Below are 20,968 nucleotides of genomic sequence, written 5' to 3'. Positions count from 1 at the left end.
CTATAGATCAGCCCAGATTGCCCATTTAGTCAATACCTGTCCACACGGGAATACACCTAGATGGGTTCACCTGGATTCCTTTCCATCCAGACCGTACTCATTTTCAGGGTTAATGTGGTCCACAGAACGTTTGCCACAGAATTTAATAAATATGGCCCTTTACACGGTCCATTCGCTAATGCTCTGGAGGAAAGTTAAGTTTAAATATGAGATGCAATCCAACCATTCAACACTAATCACTATTTCTCATAACCCTATGTTCCAACCAGGGCTGAAACCACACCATTTTTCGTGGTGGTTGTCTACGGGGATCTACTTACTCAAGCACCTCTGCTCTCCATTTAATGTATTGTGGGATAGACAAGAATTTATTCAAAAATTCACACTTCCTGCAAGGGAAATAATACGTATAAACCAGGTATTTCACTTTGCTAAGCAAATTCTTCCAGGAAAAACTCCTCTCCGGATAATGAGTTTTGAGAACAAATGCTTACAAGATCCACTGCAGAAAGGAATGATTTCTTTGATTTACTCTACTATTAGTCCACCTCATGATGAAAGAAAATTAGATTATATGTTACAATGGGAGGAAGATTTAGGATTTGTCATGTCGATTGATGACTGGTACCGTAGTAGTGAGACATTATCTAAAGGTAGTTATCAAACTTCATTGGTAGAGACTTCTTTGAAGGTTCTACATAGATCCTACTATGTGCCAGAAAGAATTCATATTATGTTCCCTAATGTCTTGGGTGATTGTTTCAGGGGTTGAGGGGTATCAGGGGAAACACATCTGGTTGTCTTGTACAGTGGTCTCGGAGCTCTGGAAGAAAGTGAAATGTCTGGTAGAACAAATGTTCGGGGAACAAATCGATTTAGAACCCTCTGTCTTTTTATTGGGTACTAAGCCGCCGAGGTTCTCTAAAAGTTTTCATAAATTGGTGAATTACTTGTGTATGGCAACAAAGATTCATATAGCTGCAAGATGGAAAACCCCTTCACTGTCGATATCATTGGTAAAAGAAAGATTGAATACCATCATGTTATATGAGCGGATAGAATCTACTAGATCTGATACGTGGAACTTATTTCTCAAGGTCTGGAATCCTTGGATAGAATTACATCCAAATACACAACCAGACTTGGCTTTGCGGCTTTCCCTTTAACCGTTTATGACTTATAGAAAAGGCCTTACCAGAACTCATAACAAACATTGGGTGTTTACTTGAGAAGGATGTTTCAAATTGGTCCTTCATATTAATATTAAGCACTGTATGGCTGAACTCCTGCTATCTATCCTTCCCCTACCACTGTCTTGTTTTTTTTCTTGTATGTCTAATTTGTTATTATAAATATAATAATATATGCTACCTTGCATGGGAGATTGGTTATTGTTTTTGTGTTTTCATATGATGTTTCAAATAAAACTTATGGAAACTAAAAAAAAAATAACAAAAATACACATATTTGGTATCGTCGAGTCTGCAATGATCCGACGTATAAAACTGTCCCACTAGATAACCCCGTTAGTGAACACCATAAAAAATAAATAAAAAACAAGGCAAAAACAATGCTTTATCATCATACCGCCGAACAAAAAGTGGACTAAAACGCAATAAAAAAGACAGATATAAATAAGCATGGTACCGCTGAAAATGTAATTTTATCCTGCAAAAACAAGCCATCATACAGCTCCACCAACAGAAAAATAAAAAATAAAAAGGTTATAGCTCTCAGATTAAAATGATGCAGAAATAATTATATTTTCTATAAAATATTTTTTATTGTATAAAAGTGCCAAAACATAAAATATTTATCAATTTTAACACACACGGAATGGCATAAACCTTCCCCCAAAAGAAGTCCCTAAATTGCTGGTTTTGTTCTTTCTGCCTCACAGAAATGGGAATCGAAAGTGATCAAAAAATGTGATGTGCTCGAAAATGGTACCAATAAAAATGTCAACTCGTCGTGCCAAAAAGTAAGTGGTCAGTGTAGAGCGCAGGATAAATGTGATCCCATGCGTTATGTAAAATGTTCCCAATAAAAGCTTCAACTCAATCCACAAAACAGCATTCCCTGACATAGGTCCATCATCTGTTAATGGAAATATAGGGGGCTTCCACGTTACTGGTAGCACAAAGGCTATGGTAAAGCTAAATGGCTCCTCACCCGCCAAGAGAAATTCAGGAAATTCTCCCAAATCCAAATACCCCTCTCTCTTCTGAGTTGCACAGTGCACCTAAACCACATATTGCCTCCATGTTTGGCATTTCTGAATGGATGAGAGCCCACCTAACTTATGGGTGCATGCCTCCAGAACTGCAGGCTGGGCATAACGTACTGGTGGCTGCAATGTACTGGTTACTGCAGCATACTTGTCACTAGAGCAGCAGTTTGCAATTTTCACTTGGCAACATTCATTGCTGCTTGTGTCTAGAAAATACCCATGGAATCAAAATCGCTACTACACCTGTAGATAAATTCCCCAAGAGATATAGTTTCTCAAATGGGGTCACTTGAGGAGGAATTCTGATCTTCTAGCAATTAGGGGCTCTGTATATGGAGTCCCAAACTGTTCTAGGAAATTCTGCGCTACTGGAGGCAAATAGAGCTCCGTTTTTCCCGAGTCTCTCTGTATGCCTAAATAGTACTGTGTAGCCACATATGTGTATTTCCATGTTCAGTAGAAATTGTGGGACAAACTTTGGTGTCATTTTTACCCACGCTTTGTGTGAAAATGTAAAATCTGGGGCTAAAACTAAATTTTGGTGGTAAAAATTTAATTATTTTGTCTTCACTGCCCAACGGTATACAATTTTGTGACATATACATGATGTCAATATTATCATTGTACCCCTAGATGAATTTATTGAGAGGTTTAGTTTGTAAAAAAGGTCACTTATGGGGTTTATGCTGTTATGGCACCTTATAGGCTCTTCCAGTGGGTCATGGCACCTGCAAACCAAATGAGTAAAATCTGACACTCTTTGCCTTCTGAGCTTTGCACTGTGCCTGAAAAATATTTCCTGTTTTACTCAGGAAAAAATGGACCTCAATTTGTTGTAAAAAAAATTCCTAAAAGCCCTTAGAAAAATTAAAAACTTGAGGCTAAAACAGTATTTTAGTGGTAAAAACGTAACTTATTCTTTCTTCACCTCTCAGTGTTATAAAACTCTGTGGCACATGTAGTGTCCACATGATCACTGCACCCCTAGATGAATTCATTGGGGAGTGTAATTTGTAAAATGATTTCACAAATAGGGGGTTTCTGTTGTTCTGGCTCCTCAGGAGCTCTGCAAAAGTGACATTGCACCCTCAAACCATTCCAGCAAATCTGAACTCCAATATGGGGTATCGGCGTACTCAGGAGAAATTGCACAGAAAATTGTATGGTGCAATTTCTCCTGTTACCCTTTTGAAAATGCAATATATTGTGTTAAAAACATATTTGTGGGAAAAATTAGATTTTTTTTATTTTTACGGCTTAACGTTATAAACTTCTTTGAAGCACCTCAGGGTTCAATATGCTCACCACACATCTAGAGCAGTTCCCTTAGGGGTCTAGTTTCCTAAATGGTGTCACGTTTGGGGGATTTTCGCTCTTTAGGCACATCAGAGGCTCTTCAAAAGCCACATGGTGTCCACTAATTGCAAATTTTGTGTTCAAAAAGTCAAATGGCGCTTCTTCCTTTCCGAGCTCTGCCGTGCACCTAAACAGTGGTTTTCTCCCTCATTTTAAGTAACGGCATACTCAGGAAAAATTGAACAACAAATTGTTTGGTGCAATTTTTCCTGTTACCCTTATAAAAATGCAATATTTTGTGTTAAAAACATATTTGTAGAGAAAATTAGATTTTTTTGTTTTTACGGCTCAACGTTATAAACTTCTGTGAAGCACTTGAGGTTTCAATGTGCTCACCACACATCTAGATCAGTTCCCTGAGGGGTTTAGGTTCCAAAATGATGTCAATTGAGGATTTTCACTGTTTAACCCTGCTGTTCTGTTAGCATTTACTATACACTTGTACTGTTTCGGGTCAATATGACCCGACCTATTAAAAAGGTTGATTTTAGCTATTGTAAATGTTTTATTTGAATACCTATTTCATTACTAAACTGTATGTGAACATGGTTGATCATAAACAAATGAAAAATAAAGCTTACATCATGACACAGTAATCAAAAAATGGCTTTACAATATGCAATCTAAAGAACACAATTGAATAATTTTAGAAGAAAAGCAATAACTTGTATGCTACATTTCATTTCATATATATTTAGCTCTGGCTGGGATAGCACGTGTGCGGGCTCACGCGTGCAACAGATATTAAGTGCCACAGGATAAAGTGCTTTGCAGTTAGACAATGCAGTTGGACAGGGCAGGAGACAGGTAGGGTGCATAAGTTTTTCATGCAAGCATGCTTCTTGGTCAGTCGTACTACATTATGCATTGATCATATCAACCTGCTGCTTATTTGTCTTAACTTCTGCTTTCTCACAACTCGCCCACCCTTTTGCACATTCTGTGCACTCTCTGCATATCCACCCCTCCCTTCTCCTCTCTCCCATGTATAACTCTGAGGCTCTACTGACATTTCTTACCCACTCCAAACCATCCAATACCTCCATGCAGCACTCAAAACGTTCATACAAATCATCCCACCACCTGCTCTTTCTGTTTTTTCTCCTTTTACTAGTTGCAGGCAACATCTCCCCCAACCCTGGGCCTCCCTCCACCAGCATACATTACTCTCCTCCAGCTGCATATAGAAACCCTGCTAATCTTATTAACATTCAGTGCATGCCTTCTCCTATCGCTTTCCAATGTGCTCTCTGGAATGCACGGTCTGTGTGTAACAAACTGACTTACATTCACAATTTTTTTCTCTCTAATTCCCTTAACCTTCTGGCTATTACAGATACCTGGATCCAGCATTCAGACACCACGGCTGATGCTGCTCTCTTGTTTGGTGGGCTGAAATTTTCACATACTGCCAGACCTGAGAACAGACAGGGTGGAAGTGTTGGTTTGCTCCTTTCATCACAATGTGTTTTCCAGGTCATCCCCCTGATCCCCTCACTTACATTTCCTTCCTTTGAAGTCCACGCCGCCAGACTCTTTAAGGCCTTCTCCTTATGAGTGGCAGTTGTCTATCACCCCCCAGGCTCCTCCCGCCAGTTTCTAGACCACTTCGCCACCTGGCTTACTCACTTTCTATCCTGTGACATCCCCACCCTCATCATGGGAGACTTTAACATCCCCCTTAATGATCCCCTCTCTCAAGCTGCCTCTCATCTTCTTTCTCTAACGTCTTCATTCGGCCTATCACAGTTTAATAATTCTTCTACACATGAGGACGCGAATACTCTGGACCTGGTTTTCTCCCGTCCCGGCTCTCTGCACGACTTTACTAACTCCCCTCTCCCACTCTCAGACCACAACCTTCTTTCCTTCTCTGTCAAGAATTGTCTCCTCACCCGGGACACCCCCACTTACCACACTTATCGGAATACACGTACCATTAATACCCAGCAGCTTATGGACAATCTCCACACATCTTAAGCCCCCATCTTCTCCATCTCCTGTCCAGACTTAGCATTGTCACACTTCAATAATACACTGAAGAATGCCCTAGATCAAGCAGTACCTTCTACACGCAGAAACACCAGACACAGACAACGGCAGCCCTGGCACACAATGCAAACACGCTTTCTTCAGGGCTGCTCAAGGTGTGCAGAGCGGCAGGGGAGAAAATCTCTCTTAGCTGAAGACTTCATCCACTATAAGTTCATGCTCAAAACCTAGAACTCTGCCCTTCATCTGGCCAAACAATCCTACTTCACCACCCTCATCACCTCACTAGCCAACAACCCAAGACGACTTTTTGAAACCTTAAACTCCCTCCTGAAACCTAAAGTACAGGCCCCCATCACAAACCTCAGCGGTGAGGATCTGGCCACTTATTTCCTAGAAAAAATCAACCACATCCATCAGGATATCTCAGCCCAGTCTCCTCAGTACCTGGATCACCTTCCCTGCTGCACCTCAAGCTCACTAGATATCATTGAACCTGTTTCAGAAGAAGAAGTTTCCAAGCTCCTCGCTTCCGCTCGGCCAACAACCTGCAACAGTGACCCCATTCCTTCACAGATCCTGCAGTCTCTCTCACCAGTGGTCACCACTCACCTGACTAAAATATTTAACCTCTCTCTTTCTTCAGGTATATTTCCCTCCTTATTTAAACATGCCATCATAACCCCTTTACTTAAAAAGCCATCCCTGGACCAGAACTGCACTGCTAACTAAAGACCTGTCTCTAACCTTTCCTTCATCTCTAAACTCCTGGAATGCTTGGTCCACTTCTGTCTAATCCGCTGTCTCTCGGATAACTCTCTTCTCGACCCCTTACAATCTGGTTTCCGCTCTTTACACTCCACTGAAACTGCCCTCACTAAAGTCTCTAATGATCTAATAACAGCTAAATTGATAGGTCATTGCTACCTGCTGATTCTCCTGGATCTCTCTGCCGCATTTGACACTGTGGATCACCAGCTCCTCCTCACTATGCTCCGCTCTATAGGCCTCAAGGACACAGCCCTCTCCTGGTTCTCCTCCTACCTCTCTGACCGCTCCATCACTGTATCTTTTGCCGGCTTCTCTTCCTCTCCTTGTCCCCTTACTATCGTGGTCCCGCAGGGCTCAGTCCTAGGCCCCCTCCTCTTCTCTCTGTACACTGCCCCTATTGGACAAACCATCAGCAGATTTGGGTTCCAGTATCATCTCTATGCTGATGACACCCAATTATACACTTCTTCCCCTGACATTACCCCTACCCTAATTCAAAATACCAAGGATTGTCTGTCTGCTGTCTCTAACATCATGTCCTCCCTCTATCTGAAACTAAATCTCTCCAAAACTGAACTTCTTGTGTTTCTCCCCTCTACGAACCTCACTCTACCTAACATCGAAATAAACCTGGGGGGTTCAACTATAACTCCCAAGTAGCATGCCCGCTATCTTGGGATCATATTCGACACTGAACTTTCCTTTACTCCCTATAACCGATCACTCACTCGCTCTTGTCACCTGCATCTTAAAAACATCTCCAGAATCCGACCTTTTCTCACCTTTGAAACTGCTAAGGCTTCTTTCACACTTCAGTTTTTTGCATCAGTTATAATCCGCCAAAAAGGCGGACAAGCGGATCCGTTGTCAACTGATGTGAACGGATGGCACAGGATCCGTTTTGAGACGGATCCTGAAAATGACGAAATTTAAAGGAATCGCTGGCTGGGAAGGAGAGAGAGAGAGAGAGAGAGGGAGAGAGAGAGAGAGAGAGAGAGAGAGAGAGAATTTTTTTTTTTGTCCGGCACCCAGAAAGAATTTCGGGTTAAATCAGTGTCTGGAGGATCCGCCACAGAAAAAAACCTTACAAGCTCCGTTTTGAAATCTTTGAGGATGGTGACGGACAGCAACTTTTGGTGGATCCTCAAAAAAAACGGATGCAACGGACAGCAATCCGTCACAATCCACCATTAATGCAAGTCAATGGGGAAAAAAACGGATCCTCAAAAAAAATTGAGGATCCGTTTTTTTTCAAAACCTGGCGGATTGTGACTGATTGTAAAAAACGGAAGTGTGAAAGAGGCCTAAGACTCTTACTGTCGATCTTATTCATTCTCGTCTGGACTACTGCAACTCTCTTCTGATCAGTCTCCCTCTTACCAAACTTTCTCCTCTCCAATCCATATTGAATGCGGCAGCCAGGGTCATATTTCTGTTCAGCTGCTTCATCAATGCCTCCATCTTGTGCCAGTCATTACACTGGCTACCTATTCGCTACAGGGTCCAGTATAAACTCATCTCTCTCACCCACAAAGCACTCAACTGTTCTGCACCGCCTTATATCTCCTCTCTCATCTCTGTCTATCGCCCTACACGTGTCCTCCCTTCTACAAATGACCTAAGACTAACATCCCCCGTAATCTGAACCTCGCACCTCCGTCTCCAAGACTTCTCTCGTCCTCCTCCAGCTCTCTGGAATGCACTTCCCCAGACGATCAGACTGATACCTAGCCCCGACCAATTCAAGCGCACTTTGAAAACCCATCTCTTCAAACAAGCCTACCACATCAACTACTCAGTAAACTAACTTTGCCCTGTTTCCTCCCTCCAAATATTATTCTGAATCTGCACTCTACTATTCATCTATCTCCACACCCTCCATGCACACGATAACTGCACTTAATACTTGACTATTGCACTTAAACACACGGGCTGATGACCGGATCATGCAGCTTTATATGAAAATCCCTATTTATTATAATTGCTAGACCTGAAATAACAAGCACTTCTCACCTACTGTGTCCCCCCCATTTCCTTGTAGATTGTAAGCTTGCGAGCAGGGACCTCACTCCTAATGTCACTGTTTAAATTGTCTTAACTTGTATTGAATTTATTGTCTGTACATGTCCCCGCTTAATTGTAAAGTGCTGCGGAATATGTTGGCGCTATATAAATAAAAATTATTTTTATTATAATTATTACATACCGGCAAAGATGTGTATTCACAGCTCAGTGTCCTATATCACAGAATTAAAAGAACAGTGAAACTTCCACCCTTTTGAATAATGAGATAAAGTACCCAGGAAAACAAATACATTTTGCAGGCTGAAAAAATTAGTTATTGGGTCATATTGACCCGAACAGTACAAGTGTTCAATCAGTGTGTAGCAAAAAGTAAACAAAAAAGCAAAAATAAACAACACTCATAGTAAGAACCCCTCAAATGAGGAAAAGTCAATCAATCACAAGTTTTAGATCCGCATAATAAAAAATCTGCAGGGTCTCAAATTTTATTTTGGGTCATATTGACCCGAATAGAACAGCAGGGTTAAGCACATCAGAGGCTCTCCAAATGTGACATGGTGTACGCCAATTGTTCCAGCAAATTTTTCATTCAAAAAGTCAAATGGCGCTCCTTCCCATCCCGTGCACACAAACAGTGGTTTTCTCCCTCATATGTGATATCGGTGTACTCAGGAGAAATTGCACAACAAATTTTAGTGTATATATTTTCCGGTTACCCTTGTCAAAATAAAAACATTTTGATCTAAAATAAAGTTTTTGGGGAAAAAAGTTAAATGTTCATTTTTTTCACATTCCAAAAATTCCTGTGAAGCACCTGAAGTGTTAATAAACTTCTTGAATATGGTTTTGAGCACATTGAGGGGTTCAGTTTTTAAGTTTTTGGAATGGTGTCACTTTTGGGTACCTTCATATAGACCCCTCAAAGTGAATTCAAATGTGATGTGGTCCATATAAAACAAATTATGTAAAAATGATAAATCGCTGGTCAATTTTTAACACTTATAACTTCCTATGAAAAAAAAATTTGGGCTCCAAAATTGTGCTAATGTGAAGTAGACATGTGGAAAATTTTTACTTACTAAGTATTTTGTGTGACATATCTCTGTAATTTAAGGGAATGAAAATTTTTGTGAAATTTTCATTTTTTCACAAATTAACACAAGTCATATCAAAAATTTTTTACCACCTTCATGAAGTACAATATGTCACAAAACAACATTGTCAGAATCACTGGGATCCATTGAAGCATTCCAGAATCATTGCCTCATCAAGGAACAGTGGTCAGAATTGTAAATATTGGCCTGGTCATTAACGTGCAAAACACACTTGGGGTAAAGGGGTTAAAAGAAAAAAAGCTGAAAATTTGGAAATCTCTGTAACATAATTCAGTACATTATTTTATATTAGCTTAAATATTTGAATATTATTTTAGAAAAATGCACAAAGGGACCTCAGACTATGAAATTGTCACTTTTCTCTGCTAGTGCTACTAGTTTTTTGCTGTTAAATGACAATACAAAGTAAACTTTGATTGAATTGATATACAGAGCTTATTATTCCAGGTGAGAATAATGTCATCATTATCTCCATGGTGATTCTGAATGGAGCTGACAAAATGATTAGTTTTATTTCAAGTTCTCGAAATCTTTTTGTTTGAATGACATCTAAACAACGATTATTTAGATGTAAATAACATCCAAAACACTATTTTAAGTGAAATAGTTTGGGCAATTACATTTATTGGAACTTATGAAGGTCCTAAATATTGTGATGTATTTTACTTATGCAATGATGTAATTCTAAAATAAAGCCAGGGATGTAATGTGTGAGTGTTAGGCCGGGATCACAAATGTGAGAAACACGGCAGAGTCTCGCATGTTAATACCCAGCCGGCAGTCGGGAGCAGAGCGTGCGGCTGCATGTATTGTTATGTGGCCGCACACTCCGGTGCGAGTACCGGCTGCAGTGCCGGGTATTAACATGCGAGACTTGGCCATGTTTCTCACATTTTTTGCAACAGAGTATTTTTACGTTTGTTTTACTGTATTTTTCTGTGCTTCAGTCTTTTGGTGGTGTGAACACTGTCTTAAGGCCCTTTTACATTTAGCGATGCACCAGCGATCCCGATCACGATACGACCCGGTCAGGATCACTGGTGCATCGCTAAATGGTCGCTAGTGAGCTGCCACACAGGCAGATCTCACAGCGATGCAGCAGCGATACAGCGGACGATACTTACCTTTCAGACGTGGCGATCCTGACGTCCTCCCGCCCACCTCCACACGTCGCTCGTCGGCGCCACAGGAAGCCAAGCAGGAAGCACCCGATGAGAAATGGAGCCTGCTGATCTCACGTGATCAGTGATGGACAGCGGGAGAGCCGGTCGGAGGTAAGTATCACACATAGCGATATCGCTAGCAATATCGCTATAACATCACAAAATCGGTGACGTTATAGCGATATTGCTAGCGATATCGCTATGCTTAAAACCCCCTTTACAGACTTGTTTGCAGTGTGCATGGCCCATGTGTGTTTTTGTGTCTAATTTTTTTCTTGCTATTGCAAGTCTGTGGAGGTTCCACCCCTCTCTTATGGGCTGTGCACAGAAAAGCCGTCTTCCATAGCGTGTCCACATCGGACGTTGCCTGCTTGAATCCTACTTATACAGGTACTATTCACATGATCAGGCTTTTAAATACATCAGTTAGGACTGCTCTAAGATGGGTATACCTTGACGTTTGGTATAGCGTCTTAGTATACATTTTTTGCAAAAAACGTATCAACTAACTACCCTGTTTTGTTATCATCTTTTTACTAGCACTTGCTGTTTACTGTTACTTTTTACAACATATTATTTTTACATTTGTTTTACTGTATTTTTCGGTGCCTCAGTCTTTTGGTGGTGTGAACACTGTCTTACAGATTTGTTTGCAGTGTGCATGGCTCATGTGTTTTCATGTGTCTCACATGTGTGATCCTGGCCTTAGGGTTAATACAGATGTCCATTGACCTCGATCCCATCATGGACCACATAACATAGACTGGCCAATGGTTGCCCAACCGGAGCATGATGGCTTCATATATTTCTATGAAGTTGTCATGCTCTGGTTGGGAGACACATAGCTAGTCTAAGCATTGAGGTCCATGATTGGACCGAGATCCACAGACGTCAGTTGGAGCAAAGTGATTTCTGCAAATAATTTGTGGAAGCAGCTATGGATAGACACGGTGGCTCAGTGGTTAGCACTGCAGCCTTGCAGCGCTGGGGTCCTCGGTTCAAATCCCACCAAGGATAACATATGGAAGGAGTTTGTATGTTCTCCCCGTGTTTGCGTGGGTTTCCTCCCACATTCTAAAGACATACTAATAGGGAATTTAGATTGTGAGCCCCATCGGGGACGGTGATGATAATGTGTGCAAACTGTAAAGCGCTGCGGAATATGTTAGTGCTATATAAAGATTATTATTTATTATAGACACACCAACCGTGAGCTGCTTAATCTTTAAAACTTCGTTCACATTACCCAGGGGTGGACATTAACAGCTTGGGGACCCTGTGCAAGAAATGTGTCTAAGCCTCCATACTTTTCTGTCGACAATGAAATATATACACATACAATATATACGCATAATATATATTACATAGTCTCCTTTATTATGTGCAAGTATATTGCTGTCTCACATTACACAGTGCCCCTCTCTTGTTATATACAGCACCGTCCTTTACATATCAGATCATATAGAGCACTGTCTTTATTACATACCGTCCTGTCTTGTTAGATGTAAAATGCAATGATGGCTGATTGAGCATGCAAAAGCTTCTTTTCTAATGGAGGAGTTGATGGACTGGTCGACTGGTCACCGGCTGCTCCATCAGCAGTCATATTATATCTAACAAGAGAGGGGACTATGGAATAATACACACAAAGGAAATAAACATGTGTATAACTAAATGTGTAATTGTAACAATGGGAGACATATAAAATTTTCTTTGAAAATTTCAGGGATGTCAACACCATAACATGACTGTGTGTGTGTATGTATATATATATATATATATATATATATACACACACACATATATATTGTACACTACCGCTCGAAAGTTTAGGGTCACTTAGAAATTTCTTTATTTTTGAAAGAAAAACAGTTTTTTCCATTGAAGCTAACATTACATGATTCAGAAATACACTCTATACATTGTTAACATTGTTAATGTGGTAAATGGCTATTCTAGCTGCAAACGTCTGGTTTGTAATGCAATATGTTCATTGGTGTATAGAGGCCCATTTCAAACAACCATCACTCCAGTGTTCTTATGGTACTTTGTGTTTGCTAACTGTGTAAGAAGGCAAATGGATGGTTATAATACCGTTGAAAACCCTTGTGCAAGTATGTTAGCACAGCTGAAAACAGTTTGGCTGATTAGAGAAGCTATAAACCTGACCTTCCTTTGAGCTAGTTGAGAATCGGGAGCATTACATTTGTTGGTTCCATTAAACTCTCAAAATGGCCAGAAAGAAAGAACTTTCATGTGAAACTTGACAGTCTATTCTTGTTCTTAGAAATGAAGGCTGTTCCATGTAAGAAATTGCCAAGAAACTGATGATTTCCTACAACGGTGTGTACTACTCCCTTCAGAGCAGAGCACAAACAGGCTCTAACCAGAGTAGAAAGAGAAGTGGGAGGCCCCGCTGCACAACTGAGCAACAAAACAAGTACATTAGAGTCTGTAGTTTGAGAAATCAACACCTCACAGGTCCTCAACTGGCAGCTTCATTAAATAGTACACGCAAAACACCAGTGTCAACATCTACAGTGAAGAGGCGATTCCGGGATGCTGGCCTTCAGGGCAGAGTGGCAAAGAGAAAGCCATATCTGAGACTGGCTAATAAAAGGAAAATATTAATATGGGCAAAAGAACACAGACATTGGACAGAGAAAGATTGGAAAAAAGTGTTATGGACATACGAATCCAAGTTTGAGGTGTTTGGATCACACAGAAGAACATTTGTGAAACACAGAACAACTGAAAAGATGCTGGAAGAGTGCCTGACGCTATCTGTCAAGCATGATGGAGGTAATGTGATGGTCTGGGGTTGCTTTGGTGTGGGTAAAGTGGGAGATTTGTACAAGGTAAAAGGGATTTTGAATAAGGTAGGCTATCACTCCATTTTGCAACGCCATGCCATACCCTGTGGACAGCGCTTGATTTGAACCAATTTCATCCTACAAAAGGACAATGACCTAAAGCACACCTCCAAATTATGCAAGAACTATTTAGGGAAGAAGAAGGCAGCTGGTATTCTATCTGTAATGAAGTGGCCAGCGCAGTCACCAGATCTCAACCCCATTGAGCTGTTGTGAGAGCAGTTTGACCGTATGGTAAGCAAAAAGTGCCCATCAAGCCAAACCAACTTGTGAGTGGGGCTTCTGGAAGCATGGGGTGAAATTTCTCCAGATTACATCAGCAAATTAATTGCTAGAATGCCAAACGTCTGCAATGCTGTAATTGCTGCAAAGAGAGCTTTCTTTGACGAAGAAAATTATTATTTCAAATAAAAATCTTTTATCAAACCTTGTCAATGTCTGGACTAGATTTTAAATTAATTTGGCAAGTCATTTGATTAATAAAAGTATGAATTTTCATAGAAACCACAAATTGTCTGGGTGGCCCCAAACTTTTGAGCGTTAGTGTGTATGTATATATATATATATATATATATATATATATATTTATAAATTTAATTATATTCCATAGCTTTTCACCATAAAAAGAGAGAGGCCCAAGCGGACTTCTTGGACCGGGACTCCAAGCTGTCATTGTGTGACTGTTGTATCGGCAGTCTGATCGGACATGCCTCATTGATATCTCCCACAGCAATAAATTGTTCAGAGCACCATTATATACTTGAAAGTGTCAGCCGAACCCACACATATCAGCTGGATTTGCTGAATTAATCTAATGTGTATGACAGCCTTTAGACTTTTGATTTTATTGCCATATTGTAATACTTTATTTCCCCTGCATCATATTTGCAGGGAAGTTGAACAGCCAGTAATCATGTCTTCTATAAAAACCTGAGATATGCAAATGGTCAAAGGACTACTCCTTTTAAAAGTTCAAAACGACAACCTGCCTATAGCAATGCTTTTTAGTGCAAACATCAGATCGTAAAATGGTATATCTCATTAGCGTATATATATTTCTTTGTAAGCATTTACCATTCCTGCAGTAATTACTAACTATAGACATAAACCTACCATTTTGTGTGTCTGATTTACAGTATTGTTTTCTCTAGGTCTTAACTTTCTGAACTGCCAGTTACAGTTATAACTCTTTAGGAAGCTAGTTATGTAATAAAACATGGGCCTCGAAGAAACATTAAAGGACAGCGCTTGAAGGTAAAGGTCAATAGAAGACACACATTTGATATAGAATAGACAGTATCTAGTCTATGGTTACAAATAGTGAATTATTTACCTCCTTGTCTTCATGTCAGGATTAAATAGTCATTATAAAGTCAGAACAAACAGGCTCTACTTACAATAATTTAAATCAATAACAAATCTCAGAGACAAAGTACACATGTATGAGTCTTAAGGTATAGTTATAACAGATGGTGATATCGGATTTATCAGAGAGAATATATATATTCACCATCACATGTGTACACAGGACATAAAATTGGCATATCGGCTAGGATATATAGCAAAAGGAGAAAAAAAAAACATTTTTTTTTCAATTGCCTGCTGCATCTTGGCTCTCTATTAACTTGCAGCAACATTTCATTACTATGCTATATTAAGCATGCCTCATATGCAACTTTTATAATTTACCATTTCTGATGTTGTAATCCACCCTTCTGTTCTACTATTTAACTCCAGCATGTGATCTTAGCTTGTCCCTTGTTTATTGCATCTGTTTCTTCCCTGGTTATTTCTTCCCACTTGCATCTTATTTTAATGTATTTCTTGCAATTAATAAAGTTGCATTTTCTTCACTCACTTTGGGCTTCAAAAAACTTTTGTTTTGTCCTTTTGCTGCTTACAATAAAGTAAAACATAAGCTATGTTTAATTATTTGCCCATTAATTATTTTATTCATTAAACAACCAATTACAAAGATTATTTTTGACCTCTTTTTGTGAAAAGTGTCTTGCTAACCTATTTTATTATATATTGGATTTTGAAAATGCATCTTACAGTCACAACACTTTTTGATTGTTCAAAAATTGCTTTTAAAACCATGAGCATGGCTGATATATTGAGTTACAGATGTCATTGGAATATTGACCAGTTTCATTGTTCTCTTTATTTTTAGGTATCAATAACTCACTTCACTGTAATCAATATACCTTGTTAAAGGCCACTATAAGTATTTCATTAAAGTGACCTTTATGTAAAATTGTTGCTAAAGTACTTTATGTATAGCTTGTTTAAAAATGTGAATTTCAATGTTTTGTGTACAATAGATTAGCTAGACTGTAGAGACAGATCATTCTGTTCAACTGATTAATATTATTCATTAGGGATTAGCGGAAACTTGGGTTCGTAGGGTTGAACCAAACTTTAGTCCAAAGACATATAAGACAATAGGGGCCTGAACTTTTGTGATGTAAAATGGTCGTAGTTATGGCTAGTGGGTTGGGAAATAAAAAAAAGGAAGCAACATTGGAGAAATAGCATGACAATTGCATTGGAAACAAATATGGATATGGAAATTACTTAAAATAACATATAATTAAAAAAATAAAAATAATAATTTTGACCTAGGAAGCGGAGGTCCAAGTGGAGAAGCGGAGGAGTTCCTTGTGTGTGTATTTTAGTGTACTTGCTATTAAATAAATAAAAAAATGACTTGTGATCCTCCCCTTTTTTATAACCAGCTAAGGGAAAGCAGACAGCTGTCAGTTGGTCTTATTATGTTGGGAAGGGGCCAATATACATGGACAGTCTCAGCCTATTGATATCAGCCTGCTTATTTGCCTTTGTTAGTTATTATCTTAAAACAAAAATCCCTCATGAAATACAAAATAAAATGGAAGCAGCACAATATGTCTTAAGATGCCCAATAGATTATGCCCCATATACTGCTCCATAGAATATGCCCCCATATGCTGCTCCATAGAATATGCCTCCATATGCTGCTCCATAGAATATGCCCCCATATGCTGCTCCATAGATTATGCCCCCATTACCTGCTCCATAGATTATGCCTCCACATGCTGCTGCAAAAAAAATGACATACTCACCTCTCCTCGCTGAGGGACAGGTGTCGGGTCCTGAGTAGGCGGGGACACCGGCGCGCTATGGGGGACAGGTGCCGGTGTCCCCACTCGCTCAGGACCCAGCATCTGAGATATTCACCTGTCCCCGGTCTATCGCTGCTCACTGCTGTCTGTTGCGTCCTCTGTCAGTGACTTTCAGCCAGCAGAGGGCACGGTGCTCACTAAACACGTCATCCTGCCTTCTGCTGCCTAAATGTCACTGACACAGGATGCAGCAGACAGCAGCAAGCAGCGATGGACCAGGGACAGGTGAATATTGGATATACTTACCCCCTCCTGGCACGGTCTCTGCAGCCCCACTGCTTGTCCCACGGTCTCCATTCCTTCCTTCAGCGGTCACATGGGACCGCTCATTAATCTCATGAATATGCGCATATTCATGAGTTTAATGAGCGGTACCATGTGACCACTAAAGGAAGGAAGGGAGACTGTGGAAGAAGCGGGGGGGTTGCAGCGATGCGTCAGGGGGGTCAGTATGATCTCTGACACCCCCGTTCACCCTCCCCACCAACCCTCTGGTATATGACTCATGTATAAGCCGAGAGGAGGACTTTCAGCCCATTTTTTGGGGCTGAAAGTCCCCCTCTTGGCTTATACACGAGTCATATACCAGGGGGTTCACGAGGGAGGGTGAGCGGGGGTGTCAGAGATCATACTGACCCCCCTGACACGTCTCTGCAGTCCCCCTGCTTCTCCCACAGTCTCCCTTCCTTCAGTGGTCACGTGGAACCTCTCATTAATCTCATGAATATGCGCATATTCATGAGTTTAATGAGCTGTACCATGTGACCTCTGAAGGAAGGAAGGGAGACTGTAGGAGAAGCGCGGGGTGCTGCAGAGACTCATCAGGGGGGTCGGTATGATCTCTGACACCCCCGCTTACCCTCCCCCACCCACCCCCTTGTATATGACTCGTGTATAAGCCAAGAGGGGGACTTTCAGCCCAAAAAAATGGGCTGAAAGTCCTCCTCTTGGCTTATACATGAGTCATATACCAGAGGGTTGGCGGGGGAAAATCTTGGCTTATACACGAGTATATACGGTATCTAAAAATTGTGATGTGCATTTGTATTCAGCCCCCTGGGTCAATACTTTGTAGGCCCATTTTTTGCTGCAATTACTGCTGCAGGTCTTTTCTGGTATGTCTCTACCAGCTTTGCACATCTAGAGGCTGAAATTGTTGCCCATTCTTTTATGCAAACTAGCTCAGAGACAATCTGTGAACAGCAATTTTCAGGTCTTGCCCCAAATTGGCAATGGGATTTATATCTGAACTTCGACTGGGCCATTCAAACATATGAATGTGATTTGATCTAAAACGTTTTATTATAGCTTTGGCAGTATGTTTAGAGTCATTGTCCTGATGGAAGATGAACCTATGCCCCAGTCTCAAGTCTTTTGCAGCCTCAAACAGATTTTACTCCAGAATTGCCTTGTATTTAGCTCCAACCATTTTCCCATCAACTCTGACCAGCTTCCATTTTTCCTGCTGAAGAAAAACTATGCCCACAGCATGATACTATTACTACCATGTTTAATGGTGTGGATGGTGTTTTCAGGGTGATTTGCAGTGTCAATTTTCCACCACACAAAGCATTCTGCATTTAGCCAAAATAGTTCTACCTTGGTTTCATGTGTTCAGACCTTCTTCCGCATGCTCGCCATGTTCCCTACATGGATTTTTGAAAACCATAAATGAGCCTTTTTATGGTTTTCTTTAAAAAATGCTTTATTCTTGCCATTCTTCCATAAAGGCCAAATTTGGGGAGTATATGACTAAAAGTTGTCCCGTGGACAGATTCTCCCACCTGAGTTGTGGATCTCTGCAGCTTCTCCAGAGTGACCCTGTGTCTCTTGGCTGTATCTCTAATTAGTGATCTCCATGCTTGGGATGTCAGTTTTAAAGTGTAGGATGTCAGGATGTCAGAATTAAGACTGTCAGTGTTCCTGGGTCCTGTCTGCCTGCAGCTGCCAGTACCTCTGCTTTCTGCTTCCTGGACTCCTGTCTGCCTACAATCTCCAATACTTCTGCTAACTGCTTTCAAATTATCAAAACATCATTCTCAGTCTTCCTGTTGCACCGATTTCTGTGGTTGTTTTCCCATGTAGACCTTGGGCTTGGAGGATCCATTACACCATATGAACCAAAACAGGTTACTTTGACCATTGATCCCAAAGGCACTGCAGCAACACACTATTGCCATGGGATATGGTCAAATTGCTTAGACTTGTGGTGCAACTGGCTGTCAGTCAACATGAACTTGCCCAGGCTGTACAAAACCTCACTGCCTATATGGATGCACTGCCTCAGACTCTGCAGTCTCTGCACCAACTCGTCAACACCTGACACTCTAATTTGCAACATTCTGCTTGGAAAATAGCTCCACATTGTCCTTTGCATGAATGCTTTAATGCCGATCCTAAAGCCTGCCAGGGTTTTGTGAATTAATGCACCTTGAACTTTGAGTTGTCCCCTCAACATTTTTCTTCAGACCAGTTTAAAGTGGCATACATTTTTTCTTCATTCTTCATTGTCTGGTGATGCTTTAACTTTCACCGTTGTGGGAACAGGAAGACCCCATGATGCATTCTCTACCCTACATCCTGGCAGCATTCTGTTGAGTGTTGATGAACAGCTGCTGATTCCATACTTTAGTTAAGGGATTAACTGAGTGGGACATTATGCCATCAAGTTCTGTACCCTGTCTGCTTACTTGGTCTATAAAAATGACACTCTCCCGGCTGTCTTCTATATCGGCCCGCTCAGTTGTGTCAAAGATGAACTTGCTGGTAGGGATTTGTCTTCTTCACTTGACTAGAGATGAGTGAACCTGAACTGAAAAGTCAATTATATTGTAAGTCCGTTGTATTGTTCGGGTTTGGATGCCAAATAAAGCTTGTTGAAAGGCTGTAGAACAGCCAATCAACAAGCTTTTAGGCTGAGGGCATGGCTATGTTTGGCTGATGCACCACGTGACCCAGCTTGTATATCTGCTGGATCCAGGGTATCGCTGTTATTCAACTCTGAGCCTGATACCCTAACAGAGTTTACTACAGAGTGGCCATAACAGAACCTGGTGCATATTGACCTAATGTAGCCTGGTGCAGAGTACCTGTAATATAGCCTGGCACATGTGTGCTCCCTCATTTTTAGAAGGGTAGTTTGTGTACATAGTGAAATTCCCCCAGCAAATGGCTAGAAGTCATTTAGTATCAGAGTACACCTGCAAGATGACTACCAGGTGTCTTGTATAAAAAAACTCCCTCCCCTTAGGGTCGCCGAAGCAACACAATTCATTAGTATATAGTTGCTCCTACTAGTAAGTTATGATATCTCCTGTTCCTGGTGTGGCCAGTGTCCTTAACCTGCTCCCCTGGTTTGTGTACAGCCAATGCCAATGCCTGAAACCTTGACCCCTAATGTGTTTCTATCCAGTCTACTAGACCCAGTCTCTGAATCTGCCAAGTCTGAATGTAACCCGAATCTGTGTCAGTAACTGGTCTGTAGAGATGCAAGAACTTTATAGTCTGAATGGAGCCCTAGTCCTTAATCAGTGTCAGTGAACCTAACCCCTGGAGTAAGCAGCTGTGGTACTAAGATCTGTCTAGAAGTGGTAACTGGTGGCTACCTTGCAGCCCAGTCTATTTCCACCATCAGGAGGTCCAGTGAACACCTGGTAGCCACGTAGCTATGCCCCTTCATAGGCAGGCCTGGTGCTGTGTCACAATGAGTCCACAAATTCACGCTTAATATAGCCTGGTCACCAGTGACCTAATACAGTCTGGTGCAGAGTACCCATAATGCAGCTTGATGCACAGTGACCTAATACAGCCTGGTGCAGTGTTTCATAGAATCATAGAATGTTTAAGTTGGAAGGGATCTCAAGGGTCATCTTGTCCAACCCACTGCTCAATGCAGATTTCACTAAACTGTCTCAGACAGATGTCTGACCAGCCTCAGTTTGGAAACATCAACTTAAGGAGAACTCACCATCTCTCGTGGCAGCTTGTTACACTCATTGATCACCCTCATTGTCAACAAGATTTTTCTAATATCTAATCTGTATCTTCTCTCTTTCAGTTTCATTCCATTGCTTCTCATGTTACCATTTTCAAATGAGAATAAGGATGATCCCACTACAAAGTGACATTCCTTCACATATTAGTAGATAGCTATTAAGTCTCTTCTTAGGCTAGTTTCACACTTGCTTTTTTTTGCAGCGCGTTTTTCCCGCAAAAAAACGCATTGAAAAAACGCATACAAAAGCATACAACTGCTGCGTTTTTTTCAAGCATTTTTATG

Source organism: Dendrobates tinctorius, unplaced genomic scaffold (genome assembly GCF_039654945.1).
Source record: "Dendrobates tinctorius isolate UK_male_01 unplaced genomic scaffold, ASM3965494v1 ptg000035l, whole genome shotgun sequence".
NCBI classification, from domain to species: Eukaryota; Metazoa; Chordata; class Amphibia; order Anura; family Dendrobatidae; genus Dendrobates; species Dendrobates tinctorius.
The sequence above is the reverse complement of the archived record's forward strand: the minus strand, read 5'-3'. Positions refer to the sequence as shown.